This window comes from Pinus tabuliformis, chromosome 4_2 (assembly GCF_031772625.1).
Source record: "Pinus tabuliformis cultivar Carrire ecotype Pingquan chromosome 4_2, CPIR1, whole genome shotgun sequence".
NCBI lineage: Eukaryota > Viridiplantae > Streptophyta > Pinopsida > Pinales > Pinaceae > Pinus > Pinus tabuliformis.
Window position 1 is genome coordinate 394056859 of NC_142304.1, and position 15366 is coordinate 394072224.

Sequence of the window (15366 nt, forward strand, 5' to 3'; positions counted from 1 at the left end):
GTAGAGATCGACAGTCACTACGTTTAACGACGCCGGAACACGTCTCTACCTAGACCTCTATTGTGAGCGTTATGTTACAATGCGTTGTTAGATTCATTCAATATATTTTAAGTTGATCTTGTTTATCAGTTTGTCTTTCAGGATCACCACGAGATGTATTGGTACAAATTCCTAAATGCAGCTAAAATGATAAGCAAGCTTTCACAATCTTTTTAGCTTTGAAAATCCTAGCTACTGAAGGGAGAGAAAAACAATATCTTTCCACACAGAGCACAAAGCACAAACTAATGCACTTTCTCCTAGATCAGACACCCAAACTTATCAAAAATGCAAATGCAAGATGCATGTATTTCTTTTCTTTTCCTTTAATGTTGATGCTAACAAAAGGAAAACTGTTGTATGACTTTCGAATTCAATTTGAAGTGTAAACAAACAAGTATTGTCTAAATGAAAAGACGCTTTACAGGTACTTGTTTTACACTAAAAATGTATGAATTCAAACCATAGAGCAAAAAACAAACCAACTCAAACAGCCATGAACAGTAATAACACTAACTCATAAGATCGCAAAGATACTTTTACAGCTCAGGATCTAAGAGGCCACAGCTACTAGGTTCGCTTTTCACAATGGGAAATTGTAACTGAAACAAGAAATACTGAAAGAACGTTTACAATTTCATCACACAACTGAGGCGGAATAAAGTCAAGGAGAAGTGGTCTACAGCAAATACAATGACCAGCAAGCAATCAGCCAAAAACAAGTGCAAACAGGGCCAAGACACAAAAGGAAGACTGAGCAAGACAAGGGCTAACTGGACCAGCGCAGGTTCTAGTCTGCCAATCTCACTCTCAGCGCAGTTCCCGAAGGGAGCACCTGCGCTGTAATGCAGGCTGCCTGTGTACAGCCTGCACTGACTCACGAGAGTTACGTCTGCTAAGAATTCCGGGTCATAAAAAGCTCAAAAATGCACTGTATTTGCTGAAATAAAAAGCTATAGGTCAAGTACAGGCTAAGGGATGATCAAGAGGATAAAGATCTATCACAAAGAGTAAAGATTCATCTGTAGATTAGCTCTTTAAATCTTGAATTTGCTCAGCAAAGGAGCAAGAGTAGCAGTCCCTCTACTTCGCTTTTGATATAGTCAAAAACTTTTCGATTTGGTACTCTTTTCTTCAAGAAATGAATAGCAAAATACTACAAACAACAACAAGATACTAGGCTCCCCAGCGGAGTCGCCAGTTTGTTGTGGGGAAAAGTATCCGATGCGGATGACACTAACCCTTCTAAAGGTGACAGTCTTTAGCAACAACTGAATGATAAAGTTTTCATGTTCCACTTTATGAAAGTACAGAGAGAATAGTAAGAAGGTCAACCAACCTGGTGTCTTGCGCTTAGTCGATCCTTGTCCTTCTCTCTTTGTATCCTGCTCCCAGCTCTTTGCTCTCCTAGCCGATCCAGCTACATACAAATCCTGCACAAAACAAGAGAGCGAACTACAAGATACATGTACTCATAACTGAAGCATGGATTAGGGTGCATCAAATATACATGTAAACACAAAGCATCTATGTAAAACAAGTATATAGGAGAACATGCAAACTTTATTGATAGAAAGTAACAGGGTTCCCGAGGAAGTTACAACCAATGATGTTGGATCCAATCCAGCAGCACTTCCTCGGCAGCAAGAACTCTCCTCTTCACCTCTAGTAAAACAATCACCCAATAATCCTGGCGGTATACCAACAGCACCTCCTTGCTTATACAAAATTCCAGCCTCCATAGACCTCATAGAAGAGCTCTATATATAGGAGGGAAGAGGAAAGGATGAGTCAGCTGGAGGCTGGCATATAGCTGACTAGTGTCCTCTCCATCTTCAGTTAATCTTCAGTTCGTGTGTCCACTTGGAGATCCTTGCTTACACATGGTGATCAAGTACCTCTTACTCATCACAGGGCGAATCTCATGAACCAAGTGTCATTTTGGAAGCTTCCTGGGCAATTGACACCTTGCAGGATGACTGTGCCACTTGGCCAATCTCGCCCAGCGCAGGTAGCCTTCATTGTTTTTGACTTCCAGCGCAGGTACAGAGTGGGACAGTTGCAATACAGCGCAGATGCTCAGTTAAGCAGCTGACATGATCCAAAATAAGCCTGTTTTGAAGTGTTTTCAGGTGGAGAACTGATTGGAAGTGCTGTTGTTTGATGACCTTGTTCTTTTAGGGGTAAGAACAACATATTTAGGGACTGAGGATCCCTGTAATTATTGACATTCCATGCTCCTTGACGCGAGGCACAAAAATGTCTATAACACTTCCGCATCACTAAGTCTCTTTGATCTAGTATACGTGGGGGTTCAACCTGAAATTCTTCATCTATTTTGACCTATCACGATTAAAAATAAACATTATTAGCTCTTGCTAAACTAATAATTATTAGAACCTATTCACATAAGCTTTGCTTTATAAATCACTTACCTGTATATCATGCCAACTAATTATATGTCTAGCATCACAAATATGCTTTTTCAATAGTGAAACATGAAATACATTATGCACACGTATGTGATAAGGCAAGGCTAATTGATAAGCTACAGGCCCAATGTATGCAAGGATCTGAAAAGGGTGACAAAAACGAGGGGATAGCTTTGCACAGCCTCCCCATTGTAAGGAATTCTTCTTGGGTTTGACCCGCACATAGAAATGATCCCTCACTTGAAATTCCCAATAAATTGGACTTTTATTTGCATAGTTTTCTTGTCTATCTTATGCAAATTTTAGTTTCATTCGCATCTTCCTCACTATACTCTCCATGTCCTTCAACATATATGGTCCTAACATGAATTTATCTTCAGAACCACTCTAGTTAATATGTGTTATGCATCTGCATCCATGCAATGATTCAAATGGGCTCATTTTCAAAGAAGCATGGTAGTTGTCATTGTAAGCAAACTCCACCAAATGAAGGTAGTCCTCCCATTTAGTCGATTTGTGCCTTACATACATTCTTAGCATTTATTCAGAACTTGGTTTACTCATTCAATATGTTCATATCTCTAAGGGTGGTAAGTAATACTAAATTGTACCTGCGTACCTAGTCCAGTGAACAACACCTTCCAAAAGGAAAATGTGAAATTCACATCCCTTTCAGATACTACTATCTTAGGTAGACCATGCAATCAAAAATTTTCTCTCCAGAAAATATCAACAGTTTTCATTTTCTTATAACTAGGTTTCACTGGTATAAAATGTGCAACCTTACTCAATTTGTATACTACAACCATTATAGAATCATTTTTACTTCTATATTTAAGTAGGCCACTAATAAAGTTAAGTGTGATAACTTCCCACTTCCACTCAGGAATGGGAAAGGAGTGCAACAATCCTATGTGATGTTGATACTCATCCTTCACTTGTTGGCATTACAGGAACTTCACTAGATATTCATCTACCTCTGTTTCCATACCAAGCCTAAAATAATATTTTCTGAGGGAAGTGATTAACTTTTGGTAGCCAAGATGAGCAACATAATGGATTTTGTGGCTTTCATTAGTATTAATTGTTTCAAACTTTGCTGGTTAGGAACATAAAGTCTACCCCAATACAAAAACATATCACTTTCATCTATGTCATTTCCTAACTATTTTTCCTTGTTATTTTGTTATTTTGTTTTCTTCCACAAAAAATGATACTCTGAATCTCTTAGACTCGCAGCCTTAATTTGTTATGTAAAACTATTTTTAACTTGGTTGAATGAAATTTCATTCAAAAAGTGAAATTTCTTTCTTAAGGCAGTCGCCACTCAGTTTTCCCTTCCCTTTAGGTGTTTAATCTCAAAATAAAATTCACTCAAAAAGGAATCCCATCTTGCTTGTAGTGCATTTAGAGTGGGTTGTTTAAAATAGTTGGCTAAACTATTGTGACGAGCCATTGATATGAACTTCTTGCTAAGAAAATAGTGCTTCCAAATTTTCAAGATGTGAATCGCCACCATCAATTCCAAGTCATAAGCTCAATATTTATGTTCATGTTCTTTCTAAGACTCGTAGGCTACTACTATGCCTTCTTGCATTAAATATTCTCTAACCCCATCCTTATACACGTTTGTGCAGACCATAAATTCTTTCTCTAGGCCAACAATCCTTAAAATGAGAGCTATGGTAAGAAAATGTTTTACTTGTTAAAAGATGTTTTGACATTCATTTGTGCATTGAAAGGCCTTCCCTTTCTCCTATAGAGAAGTAAGAGGGTAATCTAATATTGAAAATCCTTCAATGAAACGATGGTAGTACCTAGAAAACCACAAAAGGGACCTAATGTTTTATAGATTATGGGGAATAAGCCATTTCATGCTGGTTTTAATATTTTATAGATCCACAGTTATTCCTTGCTGGGAAATGACATGTCCCAAATATTGAATTTGGTCCTTATAAAATTCACATTTGTTGTACTTAATGTACAATTGATGCTCTCACAAAGTTTGCAGTACTATTGATAGATGCCTTTTATGCTCTTCCATATTTTTTGAGTAAATGAGGATCTCATCAATAAATATTAGTAAAACTTTATCAAGATATTGATGGAAGATACTATTCATAAGACACATGAATATTGCAGGGGCATTAGTAACCCCAAAAGTAAAGATGACAAACTCATAGTGTACATAGAAGGTTCTAAACGAAGTCATACATATATCTTCCTCCTTGACTCAAATTTGATGATATCTGAATCATAAGTCAATTTTTGAAAACATCATATCTCCCTTTACCTAATCAAATAGATCATCCATCCAAGGTAGAGGGTATTTATTCTTGACTATTAGTTTTTTTAGTTTGTTATAATCAACGCAAAGATGCAAGATACCATCTTCTTTCCTAACAAATAATACAGGGGCTCCAAGGTGACACACTTTGGGGGTGTACTTTTTATCCAACACCTGCTACAACTGCATTTTCAGCTTAGTAAGTTCTGGAATACTCATTCAATAAGGTGCTCTAGACACCGGGGCATCTCCTAGAATTAATTCAATAATAAAGTTTATATCCCATTTAGGTGGTAGACATGGAATCTCTTCTGGAAGTACATCCACAAATTCTTGCACAATGGGTAAGTTTTCTAAAGTAGCAGTATTTTCCTTAGAATTAGTGAATCCCACTTGAAATGCATAACCCTGACATCCTTTCCCAATGCATTTTTCTAGTTGTGAAACTATAATTGGTCTTAGTTTCAAAAGTCATCTAATTCTTTGAATTTCTTGTACAAACCCTTCTTCATTAAGGAAACTAATAATTTTTTATTCGTAATTTACCATATTCTAATGTTTCTCAAGCCAATCCATGCCAATTAACATGTCATATAATCCTAAGGGTAATATATTCAATTCTGTTGTTATAGTTTGATTTTCCAACACGATAGACCAATTGTTTACCTTAGCGATAACCCTTCTCTTGGCTCCTATGGATAACTGCACTAGCCAGGGGTTCCTAATTTTTTCTATTTATAATTGACATATTTCAACTATTTTAGGACTTATATAACTTAAAATCGCTCCAAGGTCAATTAAAACGAACACAACTTGGCTAAACAATTTACCTTCAAATACTTCCATTGATGGTTGATACTCTGCTTGATGATCTTCCAATGCTTCATTAATCTTCAACAGAGTTCTTATAACCTCCCCTACTATAGATGCCTCTTGGATGTGTGTTTCCTACTCTATTTTTTCATGGTAGGAGAAATTTTTAATTTAATGAAGCTCCCTAAACCCCCGTCACTAGAGTGGAGGTATTATATATGGTTAAAACATAGATTTATTAGACTTCTCAACTATTTTTTATTCATTCTTTGATTTAGATTTTTGCTACCCCCTACTCGAACCTTAGTTTTTGATTTTTTATATGGACCTTTGGAATTTACAGAGTTTGTGCCTTTTTTATTTTGAGGGCGATTTTCCCCTTTCTTGTCTTCCCGTGTTTTTCCACCATCCCATTTCCAGTTCAATTGTTGGTAATAGATTTGTGGCTTTTGTATTACTTCATCCATCGTCTTTGTGTTATCCAATTCTAAATTCTCCTTCATAAATTTAGGAAGACTACTTATAAACCTCTATACCTTTGCTTTTTCGTCACGGATGTAAGGAACATATCTTAACAAGGAGGTAAACTTAGGTATATATTGATCCATTGTTAGTTGTCCCTGCCAAAGGTTATGGAACTCTTTGGCTTTATCATCATAAAAATTCTCAGTAAAATACTTATTTTTTAAGTACTACTAAAACGTTTCCTAGGTTATTCCTTGATCATCCACATCTTGAAATTCTTTTACCTCTTCCCACCATAACGTCGCCTTTCCTTGCAGTTGGTAAATTTCCAGGCGTCTTTTAAATTATCCTTGTGTTCATAAATTTAAAAGTATTACTGATATTAAATAGCCAAGCTTCAACAAACTCTTATGATTCTCCATTAAACATTGGGAGTTTGATATTTTCAAACTCCCATTCTAACTCCAATTTCTATCCTTTTTCTCCCTTATGTTCCTTAACCTGGGAGGTGTTTCCATATTCTTCATTTTCTGAATTTAACGATCTTCAACCTTTTGACTCTTGGGTATTACTTATTTCAGGTGAACTATTTTCCCTTCGTCGATGTGATTCTTCCCGGTTACTATTATCAATAGTTTGCAATGAATTTCTCTGATACTACCTATATGTTAAGTTTTTGATGATTCTCTCTTTGTCTCTCATCAGTAGTTTGTTATCTTCTCTTAGTTTCGCCACTTTATCATGCAATTTTTGTATAGTCTCCATTAACATGGCAAAGGGAGTTCAAGGTTCTTCTCCTAGTTGAACCCACATTCCTCGGCTTTCCCCTTGCACTTCTATTGAGCTAGGGCCAATTTGAACTACAGTAGATATGATAGGAATCTTGATATTTCCTTTCCTCATTTCTATGGAACAAAAAATGGTTTTTTATCATCACAGTAACCCAATTTAGGCCACAGTGTAGTCACCTGGGCTCTAATACCACTTGTAACACACCCAAGTAACACATAGTCCAAAAGTAAGTTTTTTTGCTACTACTATTTATTACATATGGTTTACAAACAAAATTATTCGTGACCCTTGCCTTGGTCCCTTGCATTGAATTCCCTGTATACTATCATGCAAGTCAAGTACTTCATTAAGAAGAATATACTGATATTTATGCTTTGGTTGAAATTGGATAATATAATTATATGGAAACGTACTGGATAACCTAGACCAAGTTGTCATATCTTAACCCCACTACCCGAAGTCGACACTAGAGAACTATCTTGAAGTTTTCTCAGAACCCAATTGTCTCACATTGCATTGATATTAGTGTTAGTGATAGATCAATGGTTAATGATTGTTGGGGTAGAATCAATGGTTTAGATTGATGGAGGGTGGTTAGAGGTAACTGTCTCCCATCTGTACATTGAGAGGTAAGCCATTTTGTCGATTATTAGTAGGAGGAAGAGCATCCCTGAAACTTCTCTGTGAGGGTTTTCATTTTATTTTTGACTTTCTAAATGGGAGATTTCATTTCCTCTACGGTTCTTCCTTTTTATAGTGGCTAGTTACTATTGTTTGGGTTATTCCTTCTAGAGTAAGGGTTCGATGGGCAAAAACTTCCTTGCCGAATTAGCATTTATTTTACTACAATGCTAATGGAATTATGGATAATGTGTTGTCCTTGATGGAAACCTTCTTGATACAGATGTAATTGATGTCAACATTCTGATAATATGATTACTATGAAACTCATGCAGATTGGTATATATGCTACAAAGGATATGTACAGAGAAATGACAGCTCAGTTACAAATGGATGACAAAAGTGAAGTTTGAGAAAGTATACCTAGTTGTCGTGAAGAAGGGTCGCATACATACGCGTGTATTTTGAGTAAAAGTCACATAAAAAATTCAAACCATGGAAATCTACATGCCAAGGGTCATTACCATGGTATTGGCCCATAGTACTCAGAGTGACAACACTCATTTGATCATGTCAATCAATACTAATGTCATTACCAAAGGATTTACCTAAGTTATTGGCTAAGGAAAAATATATATAAGGAGATGGAGATCAAGGTGTTTGGTGTGCATGTGAATGAGCTATTCATATGTGATTTGATCTAAAATAGGTGTGCACCAGGGAGCAAGGAGAAGACTCAAATCTGATAGATCTGAAAGAGACTTAGTAAAAACGAATCAATACACTTGCTTAATATCTTTATACTTGTACCTAATAATGGTAAATATGTGGCTCTAATGATGTTGTAATTTGAATATGGGACATTGAGGTTTGCAGAATGGGAATTTTGTTTTCCATGAGATTTTTAATATATGTATGAAGTTTCGTCACTGAATAGTTGCGTACATATGCAGAGCTATTTTTTAGTAGTCATAAATATATTATGTGAAGTTTTTTTCAGTATGTTGAGATCTATATGTAGGTGTCTGATAGTATAAGTGTGTATATACATGTTCTTCTTAATAATTTTCACGTATATATTCTGAGTCAGATCTGGTCAAGGTTTGTAGAAACTATTGATGATGAATGTTCTATTTTTTGTTGTATGTCAATGATGTCTCTATGGTTTGTGTCTAACATTGTTATTTGGGTTGATTGTAGATTGAAATAGTGATTGATGCATGGTGTGGTGATCTGTTATTGGTTCAATGATCCATGATTGGTTCAATACTTGATTTAGTAAGTGGTTGTGTTATAGTGAGCTAAATGATCTAGTGTTCAATATTCGAGATTCGTACACAAGTTTTATGTAGAGGAAGCACATAAATATGCAGGTTCTCTTAAGAACAATAATGTATATATTTTAAGGTTAATTTGTCCTGGTTGAGTTCTGGATCAAGTGGCTTGATGCTCTAGAGATTCTATTGATTTACAAAGATTCAATGATTCAAAATTGTGCCTCGATATTTCAGTTTAGATATTGGTTTGGGCTTATTGTTGCTGTGGGTACAGTATGAAAATTTGATGAAAGGTGGCCTACATGTTGTTTTATGATTATTTAATAGGTGGATCTAGTTTGAAAAATTCTGAAATGTGGTCCACAAGGTGTTGAGGGTAGGAACCTTAAGTGAGAGGGTAGGAGCTTTCTTCTAGTAGGAGTCGGGTAACGAGATTAGGGGGTTGTAGCTCCTTTCTAGAGGGTGCTGGAAAGGAGTGGAGGTTACAGCCTCCTACAAGTAGGTTCCTGCATACTAGTATGAGTTTGCATTAGTACTAAATGTAATGAATATTTTATAATAAGAAAGAAGATAGAGATAATGATAGCAATGGTTTTCTCCCACATTAGGTTTCCACCTAAAATATAGGTGCTCTATGTATGTTTCTCATGTGTTGCAACTTATCTATTCTTTACTACATACTGGATGGCTAATGAATTAGTAATGAAATGGTTAACTTAACTTAATGATAAATGTTATGATAAATTAAGTAAACTAGATATATGCTGGTTACATTCATTGAAGTTATGTACATACATTAGTTACATGAATAATAGTAACATACACAATTCTGAATAAGAAATTCAAAGTTTGAAGTAAATTAAAATATTGATTCACCCCCCGTGCCCCCGAAGTATTTTTCCTAAAAATTGGTATTATAGAATATCCCTTAGATGAACCTTGATTTCTTAAAGGGAGATCTATCAATACGAGTCGTCAAGGGAGAGTATCTTCTATTATGCAATGTTTTTTTAATGGAACTGACTTTGTATTTAGGAAAATTAGAATGAGAGCATATTTGCACGCATTAGGAGCTAATGTATGGGAAATTTTTCTAGATGGATATCAATACCCAACCACCATTCCCACAAATGGTGTGGAGAAGAAACAATACGAGATCAATGCAAAGGTTGTAAATGTTATCTTAGGAAGTTTGGGAGAATCTAAGTTTGTGAAATTCATGTAGTTGAACACCAAAAAGGAAGTATGGGATAAGCGTGTCCAAAGTTATGAAGGTGACACTAAGGTAAAAAGTGCTAAACTTCAAAAATATAGAATTCAGTATGAGACTCGTAGAATGCATGATGATGAAAACATTGCAATATTTTTACTTATAGTAGATTAGATTGTTAATTCAATAAAAAATATTGGTGATCAAAGAAAGGATACTATAGTTGTTCAAAATATTTTGAGATCACTAACCCCAAATTTCAATTTCATAGTCTCTATCATTGAAGAGATGTAGGCCCTTGAACAATCTCATTGTTGAACAACTCCATGGGATCTTCACAGCTTTTGAGATGATAAAAGGGGGTACATCAAGTATTATAGAAGTAGCATTCAAAGCCACAAACAAAGGGAAAGTAGAGGAAGAGCCTAAGGAAATAGGTTAGGTTCCAGATGAAGAAGAAGTGAATTTAGTGAAGAAGCTTCCTTTTAAATGTTTTTCCTATTGAAGGGTAGTTCACTATGCCACTAAGTGTCCTTATAAAGAAAATCATGAAAATAACGTTTCAAAGAAGAATGTTAAAAAAGGTTTTACTGGCATGAAAAGTTCTTATAGTAATGAAGATAGAAAATATTCTTCGAATAATGAGGATGATGAATCATATCAAGATTTCAATTAATTACGACATTCAAAGAAAAATGTCTAGATAAGTCTAATGATGATGAATTTATGGATGCTCTAGAAGACTGTATGTAAGAAAAAAACACCCTTGTTGAAGAAATAACTAAGCTGGAGATTTTTCTAGAAGACTCTAAATTAGTAGAAGAAACTTTGAAGAAACAAGTCCAAGAAAAAGAGAAGTACTATGAAACCTTAGAACTTGAAATTGTGGGTCTAAGGAAGGAAATTGAGAAAACAAAAGTTCTAAAGCTTAGATTTTCTAAAGCATAGTAATATTTAGAAGAAATCATTAAAGTTCAACATTCTCCTCTAGTCAAGACAAGTCTTGGATACAATCGAAATCAATATGGTGAAACATCGGAACCTATGAAATATTTTGAAATAGGTACAAAAAACTACGTTAATGCGGTAAAAGGAAGAAATCACCAAAATAACTGTAATCAACAAAAGAATGAAAGGTGAAACTATTCTCAGGAAAGATAACTTTTCCATGAACAAAGGGCAAGCTACTCAAAATGGTATTATGATCGTAGGTACTCTTACTTCAATGCTTAATGCTTCACTTGTCATAATTGTGATCGCAAAGTAGTTCATTGTGTCGCTTATAAAATGATTATGACTAGAGAAGCAAGAAAACAACATAATGACAACACGAAAAAGAAGTCTTCTTATAATGATTTCTCCCATGTTCAAAATGAAGTTGAATGTTCTATTTGCAATAACTTTGGTCATGTAGAAATTAAATGCAGAAGCGAGATGAATTCACCTTACCAACACGAGGAGAATATAGAACCACCCAAGGTATGGGAAAAGGAAATTACTTCTAAAAATTATGGTCTAGCATTGTATGCAGGAGATCAAGAGAATCTATGATACATTGGCAATGGGTGTTCAAAGCATATGATAGGTGACAGAGATAAAATCATTTATATTAATGAAATCAAGAAAGAAACAAATGTGACTTTTGTTAATAACTCACCCACTACCACTAAAGGGAAATGATATGTGTTTTTAAAATAAAAGGTCAAGGATGAGAATGCATTATTTGTTGATGGGCTTAGAAATAACATGTTAAGTGTTAGTCAGATGTGTGATCAGGGGGATGAAGTTATTTTCATATAAACTAATTTCATGGTAAGAAATTTGAATACAAGTAAGATCATAATCAAGGGAACCAAAACTCCAGGAAATGTCTATATCCAAAAGGTTGGAAAAGAACACCGTTTTTTAGCAAATCTAAAGAAAGTTGGCTTTGGCACAAAAGTTTGGCGCACCTCAACTTTTCCCAATTATATAAATCAAGCAAGACGAGAGTGGTTCATGACTTTCCCAACATTTCTCCACATAAAAATAGCATTTGTAAATCATGTCAATTTAGTAAGAAATCTAGAGTTCAGTTTAAAGCTAAAGAAGGTATTTCAATTAAACCCCTTGAACTTATCCACACTCACTTATGTGGACCTATGAGAAAGATGTATGCTCGTGGTTAACAATACTCCATGTCATTGATTGATGACTTTACAAGAATGCATTGGGTTGGTTTACTAAAGTATAAATATGAGGCATTTGAAAAGTTTTAAATATTCAATCCTTTGGTAGAAGAATAATTGGATCTAAAAATCAAATGTCTTAGATACATAAAGGAGGAGAGTCTATATCAGATGAATTTTTCAATTTTTGTGAACAACATGAAATCAAAAGGAAATTTTCCAAAGTTAAAACTCATCAACAAAATGGTGTGTCAGAAAGAATGAACAGAGAAGTTCACCTGCCATTCTTGATGAGTCAGGAACACCTCACACCTTATATAGAGAATCAATACATATAGCCATGTATATATTTAACAAGGATAATGTTCAAGTAAACAATGATAAAACCCCTTATGAACTCTAGTAGGGTAAACCTACAACTTTCAAACACTTATAATCTTGAGAAGAAAATGTTTCATAAATAAAATTGATGATAATCTTGGGAACTTTGAATCGAGAGTTGATCAAGGAATCCTGCTTTGATACTTTCCAAAAGAAAAGGATACAAATGTTATAATAAAAGTCTCCAAAATATTATTAAATGTATAGATGTTGTGATTGATTAAGCATCCACAATTACCAAAAAGGGAGCACAAGCAGATGACGAACCTCTACCTACTGAAATCTAAGAAGTTGTAGGAGGAAAAGAAAGAGAAGCATCATATGAAGGAAATGTAAATACAAGTATGACAAAAAATACCCCATCAAGGTATGTTCAAAAAAATCATCCTAGATCTCAAATTCTAGGTGACAAGGAAGTGGGAATACAAACTAAAAGAACTCATGTTGGATCATCTAGTCACTTAGTCTTACTATCCACAATTGAACCTCAAAATGTGAATCACGTAAGAATAGATGAATGTTGAGTTAAAGACATGCATGAAAGACTTGATCAAATAGAAAAGAACTATACAAGGGAACTTGTATCAACGCCTCATAATACAAATTTAACTGGAACAAAGTGGGTGTTTGAGAAAAAACTAAATGAAAATGGAGAAGTAATTTGAAATAAAGCAATAATTTTATGAAAAGGCTATGCTCAATAGGAAGGGATAGACTTTCAAGAGACAATTTCACCTGTAGCTCGACTTGAAGCCATAAGAATTTTTCTTGCATTCTCAAGATTTTGTAACTTTAAAGTATATCGAATGGATGTTAAATCTACATTTTTAAATGGGGGACTAGAAGAAAAAGTTTATATTGAACAACTTGAAGGATTCATACTTGGGAATGATACAAATCTTTTTTTTAAACTTAAAAATGCATTGTATGTGCTAAAATAGCCTCTTTGTGCATGGTATTGTCATCCTGATATGTATATTCAGCAACAATGATTAAGAAAGGATATGCAAATAGTAATTTATATGTCAAATATGACAAAGGTTAAATCTTGGTAGTACTGGTTTATGTTGATGACATCATATTTGGAATAATATTGAATCTATGAGTCAAGGATGTGCTTCAGCTATTCAACATGAATTTGAAATGTCTTTATTTGGTGAACTAATACACTTTCATGGTCTTTAAGTTTACCAAACTAAAGATGGTATCTTTATATATCAAACCAAGTATCTAAAGTAGATTATAAAGTATGGAATGGAAGATTGTAAACCTTTGTTCACATCAATGGTGAGAAGATGAAATCTCAGTCAAAATGATGACACTCTTACAGTTATTTGACCTGAATATAGATCTATAATTGAGAAATTTTTTATCTTACTATGATAGTACTAGGAATTATGCATGTTGTTGGCATAGTTGGATGATTCAAAGTAAATACCAAGGAAACTCATCTCAAACCAGTCTAGAGGATATTTAATTATTTGCAAGGCACTCAATATTTCGGTCTATGGTATCCCAAGAACATAGATTTCACACTTCATGCTTACAAAGACGCAGACTAGGAAGCTAATGTTGATGGCCACAAAATTACTAGTGGAAGAGCATTCTATTTGGTACCTCACTTAGTTTGTTGGTTCAGTAAGAAATATTTTTTTCTTGCCTTATCAATTGTTGAAGCATGATACATTATTGTTTCCGCTTGTTGTACTCAACTTCTATCGATTATCCAATCATTACAAGATATTCAAGTCACTTGTCCTCAACCTGTATGTATTCTATGTGATAACACTAGTGCCATAAGTATCTCAGAAATCCTATCATGTTGTCAATAACTAAGAACATCCCAATCAAATACCATTTTCTTAAAGAACAAGTGCTTAAACAGAAAGTCAAATTGGAATATGTTCCTTCAAATAAATAAGTTGTAGATTTATTTACCAAGCCTCTTCCATGTGATTCCTTTGAATATTTCAAGCAAAAATTAGGAATGATTCCTGCATCTTCACTTCGCTAATTATTTTAATAGATATGTCAAGTTGAAGGTAGGTTGGGTCTGTAAACATCAACATATTACTTTCTGTGTACATATCATATGAAATACAATCATGTATATATGTGGGTTTAGATCCAGATATTCGTGTATGCCTCTTTGTAATGAAAAACAAGTGACACAGATTCAGGGGGAGCTTCTCATATGCTTCCATCAGTTATTATTGTGTTTTTAGTTCTAGTATTGACTTGTTGCAAACTGTTAATACTGCCCATATACTACTTAGAATAACATTGGTTCATGGTAAGGTTATATCTTTCTCCTGTTAAAATAGTTCTTTGGTGCCTATGTTGATTGATGATCAAAGTTGATGATGAAAAGTCAGCACAGTTTCACGAGGAGCATCTACCATGCTTGTAATATTTCATTATTGGAATTATGATTTCTTGAGTACTCTTTGTTATGTGATGGGTTTTTGATTAGTACATATCATTTCTACTCTATGGTTGTTACTGTTGTTACTGTTGTTACTACTGAAGATACATATGTTGTTGTCGTTATGTCATAATTCTTGGGTTGGTTATGTTGCAGGTTCATATATGGTAGATGGTGGTTGTTGATGACTATCATGGTCTTACTACCTCATTATTGAAGTCCTTGTTTTTGGTTATAAGTGTCATATATTTCTCTTGATGTAAAGGTCATGAAAAGACCCATGTTGTAAATCTTTGTAAAATTCAATCATGCATGTGCTATTGATGTTTTTTATGTAATCCCATTATTTTGGAACATTTATGTGAAATCTGGGTCCAATATGTTGGATGTCTAATGTAATCATGAGTCATTGGGGATAGGAAAGGTCATTTTTGGTTGTCTCATAAACTCTTGTAC